Source organism: Lucilia sericata, unplaced genomic scaffold, assembly GCF_015586225.1.
Source record: "Lucilia sericata isolate MDLA Ls3-8-SP2 unplaced genomic scaffold, ASM1558622v1 Contig002415F_arrow, whole genome shotgun sequence".
Lineage (NCBI taxonomy): Eukaryota > Metazoa > Arthropoda > Insecta > Diptera > Calliphoridae > Lucilia > Lucilia sericata.
In genome coordinates this window covers 25,001-47,282 of record NW_023996208.1, presented here as the reverse complement: position 1 = coordinate 47,282, position 22,282 = coordinate 25,001, and the positions used below count along the sequence as shown (strand labels likewise).

Here is a 22,282-nt window from a genome sequence, read left to right as displayed (position 1 = left end):
AAAAAGAATTGTTTAGATTTAATGCAAAAATATGCTCACATATAGTTTTAACAGATTTCACTTTAATTTTATAGAAATTAAAAGTTTAAAGTTTCAATATTTTAGCGCTTATTTCGAACCACCACTTTTCTCCCATTGTGCAACGTGTATACTTTCAAAGTTTTCAATGTTGTAATTATAAATCTGAATGGACAATTTTTCAACCAAAAGTTTATAAAACTCAACATAAGAAATCTTGTTATGGTATTTTATCGCAATTTCTTTGCTTTTTCCTACGTTATTGTCGTCTGTGGTTGTGGTCTTAATTGTAATTAAGCTGTTACTCTTTGGACCCCTGCAAACAATGTTTTGCTCTGTTTTTATTCGATTGTTTATTTTCTTGCTTTGCTGTTATCTTAACAGAGAGAATTACTCAAACCTTTTGACACATTATTTACATTTTTTCCAAACACTCATTTGTACTGTTTGTTGTTGTATGTTTTACTTTGTTTTTAATGTTAAAAAAATAACATGAACTCATGAAACTGTTAAGTCTTTTAACATTGTTTACGTTCGAACATTGGGGAAAACATATTTTGTTTAGCCAGTGACGCCAACAGTTTTAACATAATGCAGTGGTTAGTATGATGAGTAGATAGATAGATAGATAGATAGATAGATAGATAGATAGATAGATAGATAGATAGATAGATAGATAGATAGATAGATAGAAGATAGATAGATAGATAGATAGATAGATAGATAGATAGATAGATAGATAGATAGATAGATAGATAGATAGATAGATAGATAGATAGATAGATAGATAGATAGATAGATAGATAGATAGATAGATAGATAGATAGATAGATAGATAGATAGATAGATAGATAGATAGATAGATAGATAGATAAGATAGATAGATAGATAGATAGATAGATAGATAGATAGATAGATAGATAGATAGATAGATAGATAGATAGATAGATAGATAGATAGATAGATAGATAGATAGATAGATAGATAGATAGATAGATAGATAGATAGATAGATAGATAGATAGATAGATAGATAGATAGATAGATAGATAGATAGATAGATAGATAGATAGATAGATAGATAGATAGATAGATAGATAGATAGATAGATAGATAGATAGATAGATAGATAGATAGATAGATAGATAGATAGATAGATAGATAGATAGATAGATAGATAGATAGATAGATAGATAGATAGATAGATAGATAGATAGATAGATAGATAGATAGATAGATAGATAGATAGATAGATAGATAGATAGATAGATAGATAGATAGATAGATAGATAGATAGATAGATAGATAGATAGATAGATAGATAGATAGATAGATAGATAGATAGATAGATAGATAGATAGATAGATAGATAGATAGATAGATAGATAGATAGATAGATAGATAGATAGATAGATAGATAGATAGATAGATAGATAGATAGATAGATAGATAGATAGATAGATAGATAGATAGATAGATAGATAGATAGATAGATAGATAGATAGATAGATAGATAGATAGATAGATAGATAGATAGATAGATAGATAGATAGATAGATAGATAGATAGATAGATAGATGATAGATAGATAGATAGATAGATAGATAGATAGATAGATAGATAGATTGATTGATTGATTGATTGATTGATTGATTGATTGATTGATAAATAGATAGATAGATAGATAGATAGATAGATAGATAGATAGATAGATAGATAGATAGATAGATAGATAGATAGATAGATAGATAGATAGATAGATAGATAGATAGATAGATAGATAGATAGATAGATATATAGATAGATAGATAGATAGATAGATAGATAGATAGATAGATAGATAGATAGATAGATACATAGATAGATACATAAATACATAGATAGATAGATACATAGATTAAAGTAAAAGCGCTTACAAAAAAATCGCTAAATTGTTAACCATAAATGGAGCACTATTTTTCTCTGTTATGTATTATCATAACAGAGAGCTATACTCTGTTGTTGTATTTACCATTTGCATTGCATTACTCTAGCATTTAACATTTTTATTTTGCTTTATCTATTAGTGGGGGGCTTCTGTTTTGTTTACATTATTCATATGTACATTTTCTTAGTTTGTTTTGTTATTTTTCTTCTTGGTGCTTAAAAGGGGGAGCAGCTAATGCTGCTGCTAAGTTAGCTACTGCGTTTGGCTGCTGCTACTCCGGTTTTTTATTATTTATTTTTCTTTTGCTTTCGTTTTGTGTGTTTCTTTTTCTTTTTTTTTTTTTTGACGTTAACGTCGTCTGTCTGTTTTGATATCATAAAACGCATTTTTTGTTAAGTAAATATTTCAGTCAATTTTAAGCAACCGCATGGAAAAGACGTGTAACGAAACGGGATTTAAATATACTTCATAGAAGAAAATGATTACAAATTGTTCTATTTTCTTTTGAAAATTAATGGATACAGACAAAAAAATTAAAAGAAAATTGAAGAAAATGAAAAGTAAAACATTGATTGATAAAATAAACAAATAACGAGTAAAAGAAAGAAATAAATTATTACAACACTATTACACAAAGTAATAAAAGTTACAAAAATAAGAAATTTATAAAAAATTTAAATTAAAATTATTAAAAGAAATTTTTTTTTTGAAGAAAAAGTAAATTGTGTAAAAAAGGAAAAGAATTGTGTTTAAAAAAATTTATTACAAATTAAATATTCATTAATTTTTATCATGGTTAGTTTGAAACCGGTTTAATTTAAAGAAACAAACAAATAAATTTTTTTCAAAATTTCAAGTTTAAGGTTTGTTTTTTTGTTAATTACGTAGAACTGGTATTAATTAAGCAAAAAATAAGAAAAAAAAACAAAATTATAGAAAAATGTTATAAATTATAAAGTGTCTGCTGCTAAATATTTCTAATTCGTTTTATTAAAGAAAAGAAACAAATTATTCTAAACACCCTTAATGAATTTTGATGATTTTAAATAAAAATATATTACGTAAGTTTCATCGAAATTTATATTTAACAAATTTATATTTTTGCCTTTTAAAAATTTGAAAAGTATTTTGAAATTAAAATCTAAATAAAAACGTGCTTAATGGATTTTTGAAATAAAAATAAAATTTATTTTTAATTTTCTAAACACATGACTGACAAAATAATAAAATTAATGCCATTAAAATAATTTGTTTATAAATATTATGTGCCGGTTTTAAGTTAATGAAAGCTATTATATTAGAGCAGTTGTCATGTGTCAAGTGACAAAATGACAGTTGCAGTTTTATTAAAAAATTTGAAAGAAAGTTTTTATTTCTAATTTATTTTCTATTATACAAGTTTTTAATATTTTTTTGTTAATTAAAGTTTTCAATTTTTATTATTTTTATCATTTGCGTTGAAGTTTAAAATATCTGGCTACTCTGACATATTCTCACTCAAAATCAAATAAATTTATTTCAAAAATATGGCAACTCAATTTGTGAACGCACTTTACTTCCAATAAGTAAACATAACAGTTTTTAGGTCCTTTTTTATTTTCCTACAAAAATTAGGAAAAAATATTTCAATAATCTGGCAACTCTGTTCATGATATATCAATCTTCAATCGCTTTCAACATATATGTATTATAACCACTTTTTGAACAATATTTTCACATATTTACACAGGAAATTCCAAAAAAGTTATTTCGTTAATGTGGCAACTCCATTCCTGATAATCTTAATTACAATATTTTTTAATTTATATTTGTTTAATACATTATTTAAGCAACTTTTTCTAATTTACTATAAGAAATCAAACTTTTTTACTTTATTTATCTGGCAACCATGTTCTTGATATTGTTGACTGCAATTGCGTTAATTTTATATTTAATTATAATCAGTTTGTAAACACTATTTTCTACTTTTTTACAAGAAATCCGTTTTTAGGCAATTTTGTTTCATTTTTCTACAAAATGTTTATATTGCAATAGTGTGGCAACTCTCTGTTTACAAAACCTTTTCACATAAATAAAAATTACATATTTATTTATGTATGTCACTTTGCAGGCGTTATTTTTTATTTTAGGTTAAATGAAACTACAATGTGTGTTACAACAATCTGGCAATCCTATGGATGATGCCACATAAATTTAATTTGTTTAAATTTTAATGTTTTTAGCGGTTTTAAGGCAATTTTATTTTTCTACAAAAATACAAAAAAAATATTTCAATAATCTGGCAACTCTCATGCTATCTTATATATAAATCACAGTTTTTTGATATTTATGTCTTTGTTATACCCTACACCACTTTAGTGGGGAGGGTATATTGGGTTTGTGCTGATGTTTGTAACGCACAATAATATTGGTCCTATACCCACCTTAAAGTATACCAATCGGCTTAGAATCATTTTCTGCGTCGATTTAGCTATGTCCGTCCGTCCATGTAAACCTTGTAATCAAACTACAGGTCGCAATTTTGAAGATAATTCAATGAAATTTGGCACATGATCTTTTATGGTATCGTAGACGAAGCCTATTGAAAATGGTTAACATCGGTCCATAATTTCACCTAGCCCCCATACAACTGAACCCCCGAATAGGGCTTTTAAGTTCATAATTATGTTTAATATACTCATATCTCGACAAAAAGCTGCAAAAACCAAGACTTGATGACCCGCACGAATTCCATAATAATAGGTTCTCATATGACCCTAGCCCCTATGAAAAGCTCCCATCAAAATTTCACTTAAATGTCCACAATTTTATTCAACAATAAACGGCTTAAGTATGTATATCTAAGGCAAGGTACAATTCAACTTAAATGCTTTATTATGGCAACTAAATCACATTATATTTTTGTCAAAGGTGTAGGGTATTATATGGTCGGCCTCGCCCGACTATAATTTCTTACTTGTTTTTATTTGATTTTCCATTTTTTCTATTTTTTACATGAATTCAAAAATTAGTTTTACAATAATCTGGCAACTCTGTTAGTGGCGTCACTGCAATTTATAATTTTTTTAAATTCTTATCATATATAGCAGTTATAAAATAATTTTTGTCGTGTTTCCCATAAAATATCTCAAATTTTTAATTCAATAATCTGGCAACTCTCACTTTTACTTAAATCAAATTTGTAATTTTTATTTATTATTTTTTTTATAACTTAATACCTATTCGATTTTTACTATTTTTCAACAAACATTAAAAAATTTTGTTTTACAATAATCTGGCAACGCTACTCAGGATAACTGTTTCTAATTCTGATTTATAAAGTATTTTAGTAAAAATCAAATTTAGTAAAAATCTGTTCAAAATGTTTCTGCTTAGGTAAGCTCTGATTCTTATTCATTTAAAATCTTTTGGTTTTTAAAATTATACTAATTTTCGTCACCTTTCTGTTATATTCCTTTATTTCTCTCCAAAAAATAAACTAATCTAAAAATAATCTGGTAACTCTACTTATGATGTCCTCTATTAAAACGTTTTTCTTTATTTTTTCATGGAACCCTAATAATTTTCTTTCCAATTGTTAAAAATTTTTCGATTTTTCCCCTAAAAACTTTTTTATTATTTTAAACATCTGGTAACTCTGTACATAATGACTGGATTTGTAAATTTACAAATTTTCTTAATTCTGTTTTCAAAACCCTAAACATTTGTTACTTTATTACATGTTTTTATACCGAAATTTTGCGATTTTCCCCTAAAAACTCCTTTTTTATTTCAAACAACTGGTAACTCTGCACATAGAACTAAATTTAATTGTATTTTGTAAATTTAAAAATTTTTAACTTTATTGCTGTAAATTGAAAACTTCTATATGGCAGCACTGTAAAACCCCCTATGATGTTAAACAGTGATGTCAAACACAATTTTTTGCAAGACTTAAGTATAATTAGGATAAAGTGTTGCTAAATGAAGGATTTAAGCTAACACTAAACCGGTATTAAAGTTTTCCAAAACAACTTACAGGTTTTGTAGAAATTCATAAAGTTTTTTTTATAAATTGACTAAAAAACTTCGTTTTTTTCTATAATTTGATATTTTATGCTCTTTACTGTTTAGTCACATGATTTGGTATAAATTTTTACTTTTCTTAAATAAATTTTCCTTTAAAATAGAAAAAAATATATAAACAAAACATGTGATACAAATAACAAATATAAAGAAAACAATAAATTTATAAAAAAAAACTAGAAAAAGCGGAAAAAGCATAACAAATTTTCTAAAAAAAAAAATAAATGTAGGAAGCTAAAAGAAAAACATAAAAAAATATTTCAAAAACACACACGCGCACACATGGGAATAAATTTCTAAAAAACAAATTTGTATTTTTTTTTGAAAAAAAGAGTAACAAAAAACAAAAGAAATTTATTTTAAGAAAATAATTTCTTAAAGGTGTCTGCCATTAAAGTGTACGAGAAAAATTTTTAATAAATATAAATGAAAATATTTTGCTTGATATAAACAAAAACCTTTAAGAAACGTGCCAAAATTCATGTGGTTTTCATATCAAAAGTGGGTCAAATAATTGTTTAATGCAGATAAAGAAAATAAAATTTAAATTTGTAAAGATAACTTTTAACATTTTATCGACTGACCCAAATTTGAAATATTTTATGTTTTTCAAGGTTTTTTTTTTATTAAAAAACTATTTTCATTCAACTTCTTAGAGCTAATACCCTTTATATTTTATTATTTTGGTTATTTTAAGTATAAATTAGCACTTTTATAAAATTTGACAGTTTTCTTATCCACCTTTACTTGGCATCACTGTTTTGTTTCTGTGTTTACTACTATTCCTTTACACTAACTATATAAAGTTGCCAGATTAACATACTTTACCGTTATTTAGTTATTACCCCCACAACGTGTGTTAACACTTGCGCCTTAAAAAATTTATGATAAAAACGTGTTTTTAAACATTTCTTCAGAATAAATTCATAATAATTTAAAACAAAAACTAAATTATTAATGATGTTTCGAGATTTTTCAAACGATTAAAGGTAAATAGTAGCCAAAATAAATATAATTTGACAGCTGGTGTTTATCAATTCAAAAAAATGTGTTTCTGTTTACCTTTTGTTGCTATAAACATAATTAAAGCAAAATTTATTTAAATTTTTGTTTCATAAAAACCCAAAGCAAAAACCGGTTTTGAAATTAAAACAAAAAGAAATTCTTAGAATTTTTTCTGTTTAAAATTAATAAATTATTTTATTATTATTTATATAATAAAGAACTTTGAACTGAGTTTTGTTATAAAGACAATTATTAATTTTGTAAAAGTTTTTTATTAAATTGAACTTTGAACTTTTTTATTAAGTACAAAATTTCAATTAGATGTACTTTTATGTGTAAATAAGTATTGTTTAGATATGTTTATTAAATTGCCGGCTTTAAAGGGAATTTTTTCTCTACCACAGCTTAATAAATTTCAATTTAGTCTAGGTCAGGTTTTTTTGTTTATCACAAAAATAGTTTTCTATGAAAGAAATTTAAGTATTTTTGAGCGATTTTTTTTTTTTCAGTTCCCACATAAACAAATAAATTAAATAATAACAATAATAAAAGCTGGCTTATTATTTATAGATTACAAAATATTAGTTTATGGATAAGAATTTTCTATATTTTTAAAAGTTGCCAGAAAGAAAATAAACAGAATTACTCTATATAAGTTTTTTCTTTAGAAAATTGCCCTTAATGCAGTTATTGCTATGAAAAATTTAATTTATAACAACTTTTTATTATTTTAATATTAACACAATGTGGTGTGGCAACTCTTTTCAATCTGCCATACAAATTTAAATTAGTGGCAACTCCGTTTAAATTGGTTAAATTATTTTCTGAAATACTTGTACGATTACAACCATTATCAGCGGCTACGTTTAAGCCGGCTTACGCTTTTGAGCCGAAAGAAGTTGGCGGCGGAGCGGCTTTGAAAATATTATCTATTTGAGCCGTTACGGCTTGTATCTCTGATGGCAATCAAAGCACATGTTCGCGATATATTAACCTTCAGTTTGAAAACCCCGTGTTTATCATAGTTTTTCCCATTAAAATATTAACTACTTGATTTATGTATAGTCCGTTAAAGTTTTTGACACAAAATAAAGCCAAAATCTGGATCAACACATTTCTGTTAAATACGCTTTTTAGTCTTAAAAAACCGGTCAATTGTTTATTTCCTAGACATAAAACGGTAAACCATACATTTTTTAATAAAATATTCCATATAAATTTAAAGGAACAAGATTTTAAAAATACGTCATTTGGGTATTGTTTTTAAAAGGAATAATTATTAGTAATTTGTTTATTTAAATATTATGTAAATTTTAACTTAAATAGCGTTCAAAATATTTGTTAAAATTTTAATTTAAACTAGTAGTGAATATTATTTGCATTTCTAATACAATTTATAAATTGACAGTTTATGATGAAGTCACTGCTGGTCTTTAACCACAAAAAAATGTAAACAAACCTTTTAAGTTGTGTGTAAATAAACACAATTATGAAAGAGTGGTTATAGCTAAAGGAGACTATTGTATGAATAATAACAAAATTTCTTTTAAGTTTCTTCTTCTTCTTCTTTTGCTAAAGTGTGTTTTGTTTATGTTTAAATGTTTGTGTTTGTCAAAGCAATGTGTACGTAAGAGAAAGAGAGCAAAAGTAATCTGCTAACAGGACAAACAATAACAACAAACCCAGCTTTGTTTTGTTTACATTGTAATGATGATATTTAATGTTTGTGATGTTTGTCATTCTGTTGATGTTATTGTTTACTGTCAGGCTTGTATTTAGACCTGTTCGTTAAGTAAAGTTATGTTCGTTAAGTAAGAAAGCCTATAATTTTTTTAAATTATAGAAAATTAAAGTTATTTAGTTTAATAGTAAAATATTTAATAAAATTATAATAAATTTAGTTAATTAAATAAGAAATTAATACATTTAACAACAATAAATTAGAAATTTGATAATTTTTATAAACATTTATACAATTTCTTTCAACTTTTGTTGCAAAACATTCTTACTTAGAAATTTTGTAAATATTGATTTGTTAAATTTAATAAATATTTGTGAATTTAATAAATAATAATGTTTATTATTTAAAAAAATGATATTTTTTTTTGTTGTTGTTTAACAAATACTACGCCTTAAGTGTTTTATGTGAAAAACACCAAAAACTAATTGAATAATTTTTCAAGTTCATGTAAATTATATGTACGTACATACATATGTATGTATGTATATATGTAGTTTATAGTTTTTTATGTTCTACTCATGCCGGTCTCTCTTTTCTTTAACTTTATAATAAAATTAGTGATACATCATCACAAACTCTACAAGAAAAACAAAAAAAAAATAAGACAAAAACAAAATCCAGAAAATAAATTAAAACAATAAAAACAAAAACACCTCAAACTAAAACATTTTTCTTGTGGTTGCGCTGGTTTTCTGTGTACAAAATAATAAATTGCGCAGTTTAAAAATAAAATTCTTTTAATTTTTTTTTTTTGCTGTTCTTGTTTTTTATATTGTTTTCATGCTTAAATAATAATAAAAAAAATTTTAAGCATTTTTTTGTTTTCTTATTTTTTTATACACATATTTTTTTCTTTCATTTTTTTTAACAAAATTGTAGGCAGTCAGTAAAGTAGTCTTTTAAGTATGAATGACGTTTTGTTAAGTTGTTATAGGAATTAAAAAAAACAACTTAAAAAACATTTGAAATTAAAAGTAAACAATAAAATTCTGTTTGAATTAAATTTAACTGATAACATTTACAAGACCCCCTTAAGGTTTTTTTTAACTCAAATTGATTACAATTAATCTAAATTGATAAATATTTTCAATACTGGCCCCTTTTATTATCTATCAATGCTCGAGTTAAAGCTTTGAAGTTAAACAGCTAAAAGTGTTCTTAGGATTTTGAACTCATTTTACTTGACCTTAACAGGTCATATAAGTAAAACACTCTTTTTAATAAAATGATTAGAAAAGTTTTACTGGACCAAAGTTCTTTTAACTTTTGATCTGTTTTACATAATAAAACCTTTTTAGAATTTAAACTCTAAAAAAGTGTTTCGTTTTTATATACATATTTTAAAAACTTTTCTCTTTATATTATTTTAATTTTATTGAATTATTCCAAAAATTCTTTAAATATGTTTCAAATTCCTCTTTAACCTTAATGGTATCATATTTCAAAAACGCCACTATGGTTAACTCTGCCCTACTCACTCTCTGGCATCTCTTTAAAGTATTGCCATTACCTTAATGTTGCCAAAAAATCGCTAAATTAGTATTTTCATCTAAAAATACGCAAAATTTCTTAGAATCTTATTAAGTTAAACAATAAAAAAAATAATTTTTAATTACTTTTTAACTTTATTTGTTGTTTTCACATTAAACAGCAACATTTACCTTTATATATAATTATTTTCTAGCAAAACTTGTCTTTTATTTCTATTTTAATTTACTGGCTAAAACTTTTATAATTAGTTTTTCATAGCAAAAACAAAAACTAAAAAGTAATGCATAATAATAAATTATGATTTTGTAATAACTTTGAACTATGAAGGTAGTAAAATTTCAGCTTAAAACAGAAATAATAATTAATAAGACAAATAATATGAAAAAAAATAAAAGTTGTCATTAAACTAAAAATCAAAGTTATTTTTAAACTAAAAAGACTATAGACTAGACTATAGACTAGACTATAGACTAGACTATAGACTAGACTATAGACTAGACTATAGACTAGACTATAGACTAGACTAGACTATAGACTAGACTATAGGCTAGACTATACACTAGACTATAGACTAGACTATAGACTAGACTATAGACTAGACTATAGACTAGACTATAGACTAGACTATAGACGACTATAGACTAGACTATAGACTAGACTATAGACTAGACTATAGACTAGACTATAGACTAGACTATAGACTAGACTATAGACTAGACTAGACTATAGACTAGACTATAGACTAGACTATAGACTAGACTATAGACTAGACTATAGACCAGACTATAGACTAGACTATAGACTAGACTATAGACTAGACTATAGACTAGACTATAGACTAGACTATAGACTAGACTATAGACTAGACTATAGACTAGACTATATACCAGACTGAAGACTAGACTGTACACTAGACTGTAGACTAGACTGTAGACTAGACTGTAGACTAGACTCTAGACTAGACTCTAGACTAGAATCTAGACTAGAATCTAGACTAGACTCTAGACTAGACTCTAGACTAGACTCTAGACTAGACTCTAGACTAGACTATAGACTAGACTATAGACTAGACTATAGACTAGACTATAGACTAGACTATATACCAGACTGAAGACTAGACTGTAGACTAGACTGTAGACTAGACTGTAGACTAGACTGTAGACTAGACTCTAGACTAGACTCTAGACTAGACTCTAGACTAGACTCTAGACTAGACTATAGACTAGACTATAGACTAGACTATAGACTAGACTATAGACTAGACCCTAGACTAGACTCTAGACTAGAATCTAGACTAGACTCTAGACTAGAATCTAGACTAGACTCTAGACTAGAATCTAGACTAGACTCTAGACTAGACTATTATTGAAATTTGTATTATAATTTTGAAATTAAACAAATTTTTTTTTCTTAATATTTAAAACCTCATGCATTCTTTATAAAAATTATATAATCGTCTCTTAATTTTTCTTTCTATTTAAATTAAATTTTAAATTAATTCAATTTAAGAAAAACAAATATAATTTAATTAAACTTTGGCATGACCTTATTTTATATAAAATACTTTTTTCTTTCTTTAATTCAAATAATTTCGCACAATATTAATTACTAATTCTTGGCATTATTAATTTTATTATTCAAAAAAACAGTTTTAATAAATAATTAATTAATTTATTCTGCAAAAACAAAGTTCAAACCAACACAATTTGCATGAATTATAAATAAATTGTTTATGTGAAAATATGCATAAAAAATTAGATTGAATCATCCATTGTAAAATGAATGGGTCTTTTTTACCAACCATTTAAGGATTTTAAAATGTGTTTGACTTTTTTAAACTTTAATTTTTCAAAGTCTAAATTAAAAACAATTATTTAAACTTTACACGTGACTTAATTTTTTCTCTAGCTTGTTTGTTTTTATTTATTTTTGCATTTTTTTTTACAATAAAACTATAAATAAACTTGTTTACTTTGAATTAAAATTGTTGTTTATTTATGGTAATGTCTACACAATTTTAGAAAATTTACTTAAAACGTCTATACCGTTTAAAATAAATAAAATATCCAAAATTTACAATAAAAACAACTGATTTCCTTAAACTTTTTAATTTATCTGCCAAATTTTTACATAAATGTGAATTTTATTAAAAAGAAAATAAAAAAATTTTATATATGCTTCAAAAATGCTCTAATTTAACTAAATTTATATGTAAAACCTTAAATCTTAGTTTAGCTGCATTGGCAGCATTCCCATTTAACTTAACAATATTTTGCTTATCTGGTAACTCTCTTACACACTTGCCAACTTGACGTATGAGTGTTGTTTAATGACATAGTTGTTATTATTATTGTTGTTATGTTAAATATGTACTTTGGAAGAAAGAAGGCTTGGCCCGGGTTGTTGTGATTTGTTTTTTTTTTACATTTCTTTAATTATAAATTTTAATATACAAAACGCAAATACTGCACTTAGATATAAATATTTATTTTCTAATAATAAATAAGAAAAAAACACACCATAAAACCATAAACAAACAAAATAATTAATATATTAGATGACATGTTAAGAGAAAAGTTGTTATTGTTATTATTGTCAACATTGACAATTACAAGAATTTATTTATATTTTGTTGTTATTCTTGTTTTTCATAAGAGTATATAATTAAATGGCGTGAGTTTTTCTCTGTTATTTTATCATTTTGATTGAATTGTTGTTTACTTGTTGTAAGTTATGGGAGACGACCTTAAACTGTTAAGTCAGGTGTAAAATATATTTGTTTACAACAATAATAACAGATTGTTTTTATCATTATTATGAAAAAACTATAAATAAATTAAATATTTTATTGCTTTCTGTTGTTAACAAAAAGGGAGGGGGATAAAGTAGAAAAGGTTGTAATTGTATTGCGTTTAATAAAATTGTAAAACAATAATTGTAAAAACAATAATTTGTTTTCAAACAAGTTGGCATCACTGGGTTTGAAGATAGATAGATAGATAGATAGATAGTAGATAGATAGATAGATAGATAGATAGATAGATAGATAGATAGATAGATGATAGATAGATAGATAGATAGATGATAGATAGATAGATAGATAGATAGATAGATAGATAGATAGATAAGATAGATAGATAGATAGATAGATAGATAGATAGATAGATAGATAGATAGATAGATAGATAGATAGATAGATAGATAGATAGATAGATAGATAGATAGATAGATAGATAGATAGATAGATAGATAGATAGATAGATAGATAGATAGATAGATAGATAGATAGATAGATAGATAGATAGATAGATAGATAGATAGATAGATAGATAGATAGATAGATAGATAGATAGATAGATAGATAGATAGATAGATAGATAGATAGATAGATAGATAGATAGATAGATAGATAGATAGAAGATAGAAGATAGATAGATAGATAGATAGATAGATAGATAGATAGATAGATAGATAGATAGATAGATAGATAGATAGATAGATAGATAGATAGATAGATAGATAGATAGATAGATAGATAGATAGATAGATAGATAGATAGATAGATAGATAGATAGATAGATAGATAGATAGATAGATAGATAGATAGATAGATAGATAGATAGATAGATAGATAGATAGATAGATAGATAGATAGATAGATAGATAGATAGATAGATAGATAGATAGATAGATAGATAGATAGATAGATAATAGACGTATTTTACAAAATTTTTCTTAAACGTATTTATTGGTTTCATTTTTCTTCAACAAAAATTCTTTATAACTTCAAATTAAAGCTGTTAATACAAATATCATCTTAAATTTCAAATAAACTTACATTAATTTACCGTCATTCTATCTAATATTACACAGTTGTCAAAACAAATCAGCCATTTTTATTTTTGTAATCAAACTGCCAGTAAGAAATGTCAGTCAAATGCAAAACAACAAGAAAACAAACATTCATGCAAACTCATGTATTAAAGAAAAGTATGCAAAACATAAACAACAACAAACACACATGTTGATATTTTTAAATGTAAACAACTCACGTATTTTAATTATAGTTGCCAGACTGCTACAGTGTGGGTGTCTGTTTTTATTATGATTGCATTTGCAAATAAAATTACCTTGTCATTTTAGTTTATTTTTTATTTTTGTAGATTTGTTTTGTTAATTTCCGCATCATTAATTATTTGCAAATTAAATAAAAATTACTTAAGAATGTTTAGTTTTAAAGCAAAAAAAATTTCTTTAATTTTTACTAATTAGAAAATTATTTAATTTAATTACATTTGTTTTGGGTTTTTAAGTGTTTTTAGAGAAATCTAGCTGACAAAATTGACAAGTGTAATGAGATAAATTTGAAAATTTTGTAGAAAAATGCTTTAAGACTTCCTTCCGCCCAAAAATATTTGATTATTTTTGAAATAAAATTTATTTATTTTATAAATTATCTTATTTTGTGTGAAATTTTAAAGCTGTTGGATATTTTTTTTGTTTTAAAATAAATTACATTTAATTGTTTTGTAAATAAAATACAAATTTTGTAATTTTTGTTCATTAAACCTTGCATTATTTAATGTAAATTTTAAGAGAAGCTAAAGAAAATTTCACATTTTCTCATTTTTCTAAAACTACTTATTAAAAGTTGTAAGAATTTAACCTCCTCATTAACTGTAGTTTATAATTATTAAGATTTTTTTCAATAATTACTAACAGGTCGTTATCCTTGTATTTAAAAACAAGTTTTAATATTTAATTAAAATTTTTTTCTAAATTTAATATTAACAATTTCAATTTAAGAGAAAATGTATTTTAGAACTTTAATATATGGTTTCTGATGTTATTATCTCCAATACCCTCACATGTGTGGTTTTTGCTGTCATTTCTTTCCAACCAAATATTTTTTTGTATAAGTTTTGCTAAAAATATTACAAAAAAAAAAGAGATGAGTTCAAGGTTTTTTGTATTTACTTGATGAAACGAACACCCATCAAATAACAAGTGCCTGCCTTCTTAATAAATGAGTGTTTTTATTTTAATTTCTATCAATTCGTTAATATTAAGCACAAAAACAGAAATACACGACACATTTCATTTATGCGATTTTTGAACTTTAAAAATTTTTAAATTTTTTTAAAAAGGGGGAGTTAAAACACGTTAAAATATTTACAACCATTTAATGAGAAAAATGAATTTTCTTTTTAAAATAAACTAAAATCTATAATTTTGTTTTTAAAAATGATTTTCATTTAATAATGAAATGATTTTTCCTAACAAATGTTTGGCAATACTATAAATTGTGACTGGCTAAAGAGAGCTGTAAATAAAATGGCGCTAAAAAGCAACACTACTCCCTGCTTTGTTTTAGAGTTACCAGACGGGATCACTGTGGGAGAAAAAGCGGTAGAAAATTGCTGAAATAAATTGATTAATTAATTAAATTTATCAAAAATCTTTAAAAAATCAGTGAGAATTGATTTAATTAATAAAATGAATTAAAAATTACAATATAACTTTTTTCTAAAAGTGACTAATAACTTATTATAACAAAAATTGTATAAAAAACACTTATAAACGTGTTTTATAACAAAAACACGCAAAGTTTTTTTAAAACACTCTCTTGACATTGAATTCACAAAGTTTAAAAAAAAACGTTACACATTGTTTTCATTAAAATGCGTGTAATCGTATAACCCCCTCAATATACCCCTTGCAAAAAAATCGCAAAAAATCAACAACTTTTTTTTGCTTTAAACACATGTGTTTTAAAAATCGCATAAAATTTTCATTTATAATTTTGTTGTATTTTCAATTACAATAAAACAAAAAAACTAATGAATTTTTTATTAAATAAAAAATCGCCTATACCCCATCCACATCATCCTAAGCGAACGAACTTTGATTTTGATTTTTTTTTACTAATTGAAGAAGTAGCCAGTCGTCAGTTGTGTCTTGAATGTGACTCAATTCAAAATTGTGGATTTTGATTTCTTTATTTTATGTTGTACAAATGTTTGCTTAATAATTTATGGCGTTAAATTAGAATTTATTTAAGTTTGTTTTTGCGTGGAGGTCAAGTTTTATTGAGGAGAGAAGAAATATAAGTTAAAGAAAATGTGTCATGGTGAAATAAACTGGGAGATAGATAGATAGATAGATAGATAGATAGATAGATAGATAGATAGATAGATAGATAGATAGATAGATAGATAGATAGATAGATAGATAGATAGATAGATATATAGATATATAGATATATAGATATATATATATATATATATATATATATATATATATATAGATAGATAGATAGATAGATAGATAGATAGATAGATAGATAGATAGATTGGAATTGGCCCTACAGGGCCCAAATTACGGCATACGATATCGATATCTCAATAGAATCTAAATGGAGATTTCGGTCGATATCGTATGCCATAATTTGGGCCCAGGCCTCGGTTTTGGAGCTCGATAGTAGTCCTAGCACAGTAGGCTGGATTGTAGGATTTCTAGGACACTAGAAATGTTAAATCCAAAAACAACCAGAGTGCTATTAGGACTGAACAGGAAGAGTATAAGGATTTTAGTAGGGGTAATAACCGGACACTGCTCAATTGGAGCCTTTAGGTGTACTGGGGTCGGTAACACACAGGATTTTTGCAGGTTGTGTGAGGACGAAGAGGAACTGGTAACAGTAGGCCATATTTTATGCCACTGTCCCAGAATACAGAGTCTGAGACTCAAATGGCTAGGTAAAGGATTCCTCGATGAACTAGGAGATATAGCGGGGTGCTTCATCAGGGGAAAATTTTGGATTTTTAGGTAACGGACAATTAAACCCTTTTAAACTAAACTATACCAGATATGATATACCAGATATGATTTATATAAAATATATAGTCAATTTAACGGCTTTGAGAGAACCAAATAGTTTAATTCGACATTTTTCAACAAAAAGTCGATTGTTTGATCTACGACATAGAGAACTCTATTATGCATTTTCTCGTTACTCAGTAGTGTTGCCATATTCTTTAATAGAAATAACTGTAGAAAACATGAAACTTTTAAGATTTCACAGAATTTTTACGATTTTTGGTTTAAAAAGGAAATTGTAAAAAATATTGTTTAAATAAAGTTGGAAAAATATCCATCTAATAGATTAATAATAATTGACCTAAATTTTAAAGAAAATATTTTTCATTTAATTTTTAAGAATCTCTTAGTAAAATACATTTGAATTCCTTAAAATAGCTTAACTTTCGTCATCTAAAATATTCAAATTTAGATACCAGAAAAATGGCACGTTTTTCAAATTTACATTCTCCTTCACTTCAATTTTCTGCTTGATTTCATTTATTTAAGAAAATCTTAATGGCGGCCGTCTTTAACACGAGACAATGTTAATAAATGACAACAAAATTTAAGGTTGTTGTCTTATTAATGAATATTTTTGACATTTAATAAATTATAATTTGCATACTTTTTGTCGGTTACTTAAATGAAAAATAGCAATATTAGGATTTTGTTAGCTTTAGGGACATTTTATGCAAATTATTTAATACTAAAAGTAGACTACAATATTTGCATTTCAACTAACAAGTGTTGAAAAAGTCAACACAAAATGTTAGGCTTTTAAAAAATATAATTATAAACTTAATTTACATATTTTATAATTTCTTAACAAGAATATTAAATATGTATGTTAATAGAAATTAAGATAAAAAGTCTAGTGGAAAATTATTTAAGGCTATAAAAGATTAATAAAGCAATTTAACAGGATATTTAGTGAAATTTTTATTTGTTTTTCATTGAAATCTTATGTAATTTTTTTCTTATTAATACCTTGTGTTAAGTCAACGTTTTTTATTTAATCTCCTGAAAGTATGCTTTATATTTTGCTATCATGTACCCCTACAACTTATACTCTACTTTATTTTTATGTTTTCTCTTTATTGTTAACAGTCTCTAGGCCATTATACTGTTTTCTTATTAATCAATATTGACATTTTTTAATTCAATGAATTTGTTATTGTTTTCCCTTATTTTCTTTTTACTGTTACATATTTTACCATAGCGTAATCGCCAATTATGTCAAAATGTGTGTTGTTTCTTTTTTTTTTTTCTGGTAATACTTCCGGCTTGTCGTCATGACAGCATAAAGCAACGCAAAAATGTTTTCTAATAAACCGGTAGTAGATTTGCCGGCCAGTCAGCCAGTCATTTATACAAATCAAATCAGCTGTGTATCAAATTACAAAATTTTTAACAATTTCCTTTTTTTCTTTGGTTATTTTATATTTTTTTTAAATATTTGTAAAATTTGTTTGTTTAAATCTTAATGTTGGGCGTAATAATTTGCAAATATTATTTTAACGAAAATGTTTGGTTTTTGTCAGACAATGTTAAACAAATAAGTATTCATTTTACCTAAAATCCCTTATTAAATAAGTCTTGTAATAAATAATAAACTAAAAATCGTTTTTTATTGCGATTTTTAAAGCAAATCTATGGCAACACCTCAAATCGTCAGCGGATGGCAGCCGGTAAACATTTCGCATTCCGCGCCGCCGCCAACTTTTTTCGGCTCGAAGTTTGGAATCCCCAGAAAAGTCAGAAAATAATTTAACCAATTTGTTCAGAAATTTCAGAAAATAATTTAACCAATTTGTTCGGAGTTGCCACTAATTTAAATTGTTATGGCAAATTGAAAAGAGTTGCCACACCATATTGTGTTAATATTATTGTTATAAATTAAATTTTTCATAGTAATAACTGTAATTTCATAGTAATAACTGTATTAATGACTATTTTCTTAAGAAAAATCTTATATAGAGACAGGTTTCTATATAACAAACTATTATATAAAGAATTTTCTATCTAACAAAAGCTTATGCGGTTAATTTTTGAAGAAAAAGTTAAATTGAGACGACAATTTAGCCGCCGCCTGTATTTTCTATAATAAGCCGTCGCCGCCGACCAAAAATTGTGGCGCCGCTGCCGCCATTCATTGTGCAACGGCTTATAACTCTGTTGGCAACCCTACTTTACAGTAAATGTAATGACAGCTTTAATTAAGAGATATCAACTAATGTAAAAGCAAAATACATACAAAATAAGTTTATATAGTTAAAAAATCGATTTATTGACTTTTTGATATCAACATTTTTGTGACTTTTTTAAACTTTTATTTAAAAAATCGGCGGCGACCGGTCACCGGCCAAGTTTTGGCAAGCCGCGCAGCTACCGACTCAAAAACTTATATTGTTTTAAAAAACTTTTAACTAAGTTGCCGCTTTTTATAGACAAATTGAAACGAGTTGTCACATCATATTGTGTTCATGCTTTATAATTGTAAAAGAAACAATTTTTCATATAAATAAATGCAATAATCATCTTACATAGAAAATACTTATATAGAAATACTTTTCTACCTAATAAACCAATATAAAGATATTTTTCTGTATAACAAACGCATTTATAGAAAATTGTCTGAAAAGATTTAGATTTAGCCACCGGCGGTATATTTTATAACAAGTCGCCGTCCAAAATGGTAGAGCCACCGCCGATCATCATTTTTCATCGTCTTGTATCTCTGTAGTCGATTCTGAATTTTGTAAAACACTTGATTTGTAGCACCCTAATATTAAATTATATCTTATTTTTTTAATATATTAAAATGTTTAGTAAATATTTAAATGGAGGTTGGGGCTTTTAAAATATCTTTATAAAACCTTTTTAAAATTTGCTTGTTAAGCAAAATAATTTTATTATCTTACAAATATGTAAAACAAATATTTTCATTTAAACCCAAAAATAACATGTTTCAAAAAATGTTTACTCCCACAAATATACAACATATTTTTAAGCAAAAGAAAGCCCTTTAATGTAGGCTTAATATTTAGTTTAGCATTTCTGCTGTGTCCAGGATATACATATAGAATTTGTATTAAAAAAACTAATCGATTTAAATAAAATAATATAATACCTTTCAAACAAATATGTACACTTGATACCTAAGGACATTTTAAACAGTTTTGTATGTATTTTTAATTGCTCCTTAACAGCTGCTCTTTATTTTTTTAATTTTTCCCCTTTCCCTTCTAACTAACTTTCGTTAAAATGTCAAATTTAAGTTTGTAAAGTTTGTTGCTTTTCTTTTTGAAAAACGAAATCATTATTTATTTTTTAAAGGTTAATCACGTAAAAAAACAATAAAAAAATCTTTAGATTTATTTTTCTTTAGAAAATTATTATTGTTTTTATGATATGTATTTATTATAGGGGATAAATATTTACTTAGGATTGCTAACTTGCTAATACATACAATAAATGAGCTGTGTAAAATTATATCTTGTTAAACAAATATTAAAATATTTTAAAGGGTCAATTTAAAGCAGTTTGTTTTTTGTTGATAAATTTGTTAAAAATTAATTTAAACAGTTAAAAGATTAATTTGAAAGGAAAATTAAAAGAATTCTTTTTATTGCAATAACTACTTGTTTCAAAGAAACTTAAATTTTAGCTTCAAATGAATTTTTATTGAATAATAAAAGTTTTACAGCGATCTTTAAATAACAAAGTTAAGAATAAATGGACATTACACTGCACAAGATACAAGCCGAGACGGCTCAAATGGCCGTCGGTAATATTTTGCAAGTCGCGCCGCCGCCGACTTCTTTCGGCTCAAAAGCTTAAGCCGGCTTAAAGATAGCCGCTAATAAAGCTTGGAATCGCAGAGTTATTTCAGAAAATATTTGTATGCCAAATTGAAAAGAGTTGCCACACCATATTGTGTTAATATTAAAATAGTGAAAAGTTCCTTTAAATTAATTTTTTCATAGAAATAACTGTATTAATGACTATTTTCTTAAGGAAAAACTTATATAGAAATAGGTTTCTATATAACGAAACTATTATACAGAGATTTTTCAATATATCAAACGCTTATACGGTAAATTTGAAGAAAAAGTTAAGTTGAGCCGACAATTTAGCCACCGCCGGTATTTTCTACAATAATGGTTGCACCGCCGACGCCGATCATTTGCATCGGAATGTATATCTGCATTACAGTAAATAAAGTGACGTTTAATTGATAAACACTACTTTCGGCTTTATTACAAAGTTATCAGATGGTACTTTTAAGAAATCGTTTAAAAAGTTGTAGAAAATCTCTAAAAATAAAGGGAAACTGGTATTCTAAATAAAATGTTAAACGAATAAAACAAGAATAATTAGGGATAACATTTTAAATTATTATTATTATTTTTTTTTTTCAAACAAGTTTCAAATTGCATTTTACAGATTTTCATGTTTAAGAAACTTTTAGTATTCTTTTTATTGAAAAATTACCTTAAAATTGTCCTTTTTATGTTAAATATGTTTTAACAAACATTACTATTTTCTTTGTCATTTATTTTCTTTCCTTGAAAAACGTATAACAAATGATGTTACATTAAACAAAAACTTTTATCTGTGTTTTTTTCTATTTAAATAACACAAATTTAAAATGATGTGTAATATGTCACATAGAAACTGATTGATGTTGTCCAAAAAACAAAAAAAAATAAACGAAATACATAATAGAGAAATGAGCTTTAGGCTTAATATAAATGTTGAAATGAAAAGGGAGCCGTAACAGTGGGACATTAAAATATAAATTAATATAACAGTTTGAAAAATTTACACATTCCGAGATTGCACGGTCATCCTTGTAGCAGAAGATTCTTATAGATATTTGCTAAAATTTTATGCTTTTTATATTAAAAACACTAAAATTATCCAATTTAAAACTTTAACTTTTAAAATTTGCTATTAGTAGTCATAATTTCCCTTCATTTGTCTTAATTTAGTTCATTTTTACATTTAAACTAAGAAAAATATTGATCTAAAGCTTTTTATTAAATAATAAGCGATTTTTCATATCTTTAACCAGCTGGCATCATTGATTTTCTCTCCTTTCACTATTGTTTACATTTGCAACAGCTGTTTTGCTGACAGTTAAAGTTACCACTTTAATTGTTGGAAAATATG

General features: G+C 25.4%; 1 protein-coding gene across 2 annotated transcripts in view; it reads left to right on the top strand.

The window, feature by feature from the left end:
- Window positions 1–2,347: 2,347 nt before the first annotated feature.
- Window positions 2,348–22,282, top strand: part of LOC119613904 (RHO1 GDP-GTP exchange protein 2-like) — a 33,958-nt gene continuing 14,023 nt past the window's right edge. Inside the window, exons 1-2 of one of the 2 annotated variants that reach the window (XM_037969976.1) lie at window positions 2,348–2,580; window positions 2,802–3,005. The gene's annotated coding sequence lies outside the window, so the exon portion shown is untranslated. Of the gene's footprint in view, window positions 2,581–2,700; window positions 3,006–22,282 lie in introns of those variants that run through there. The other variant, XM_037969977.1, reaches the window with a different exon arrangement.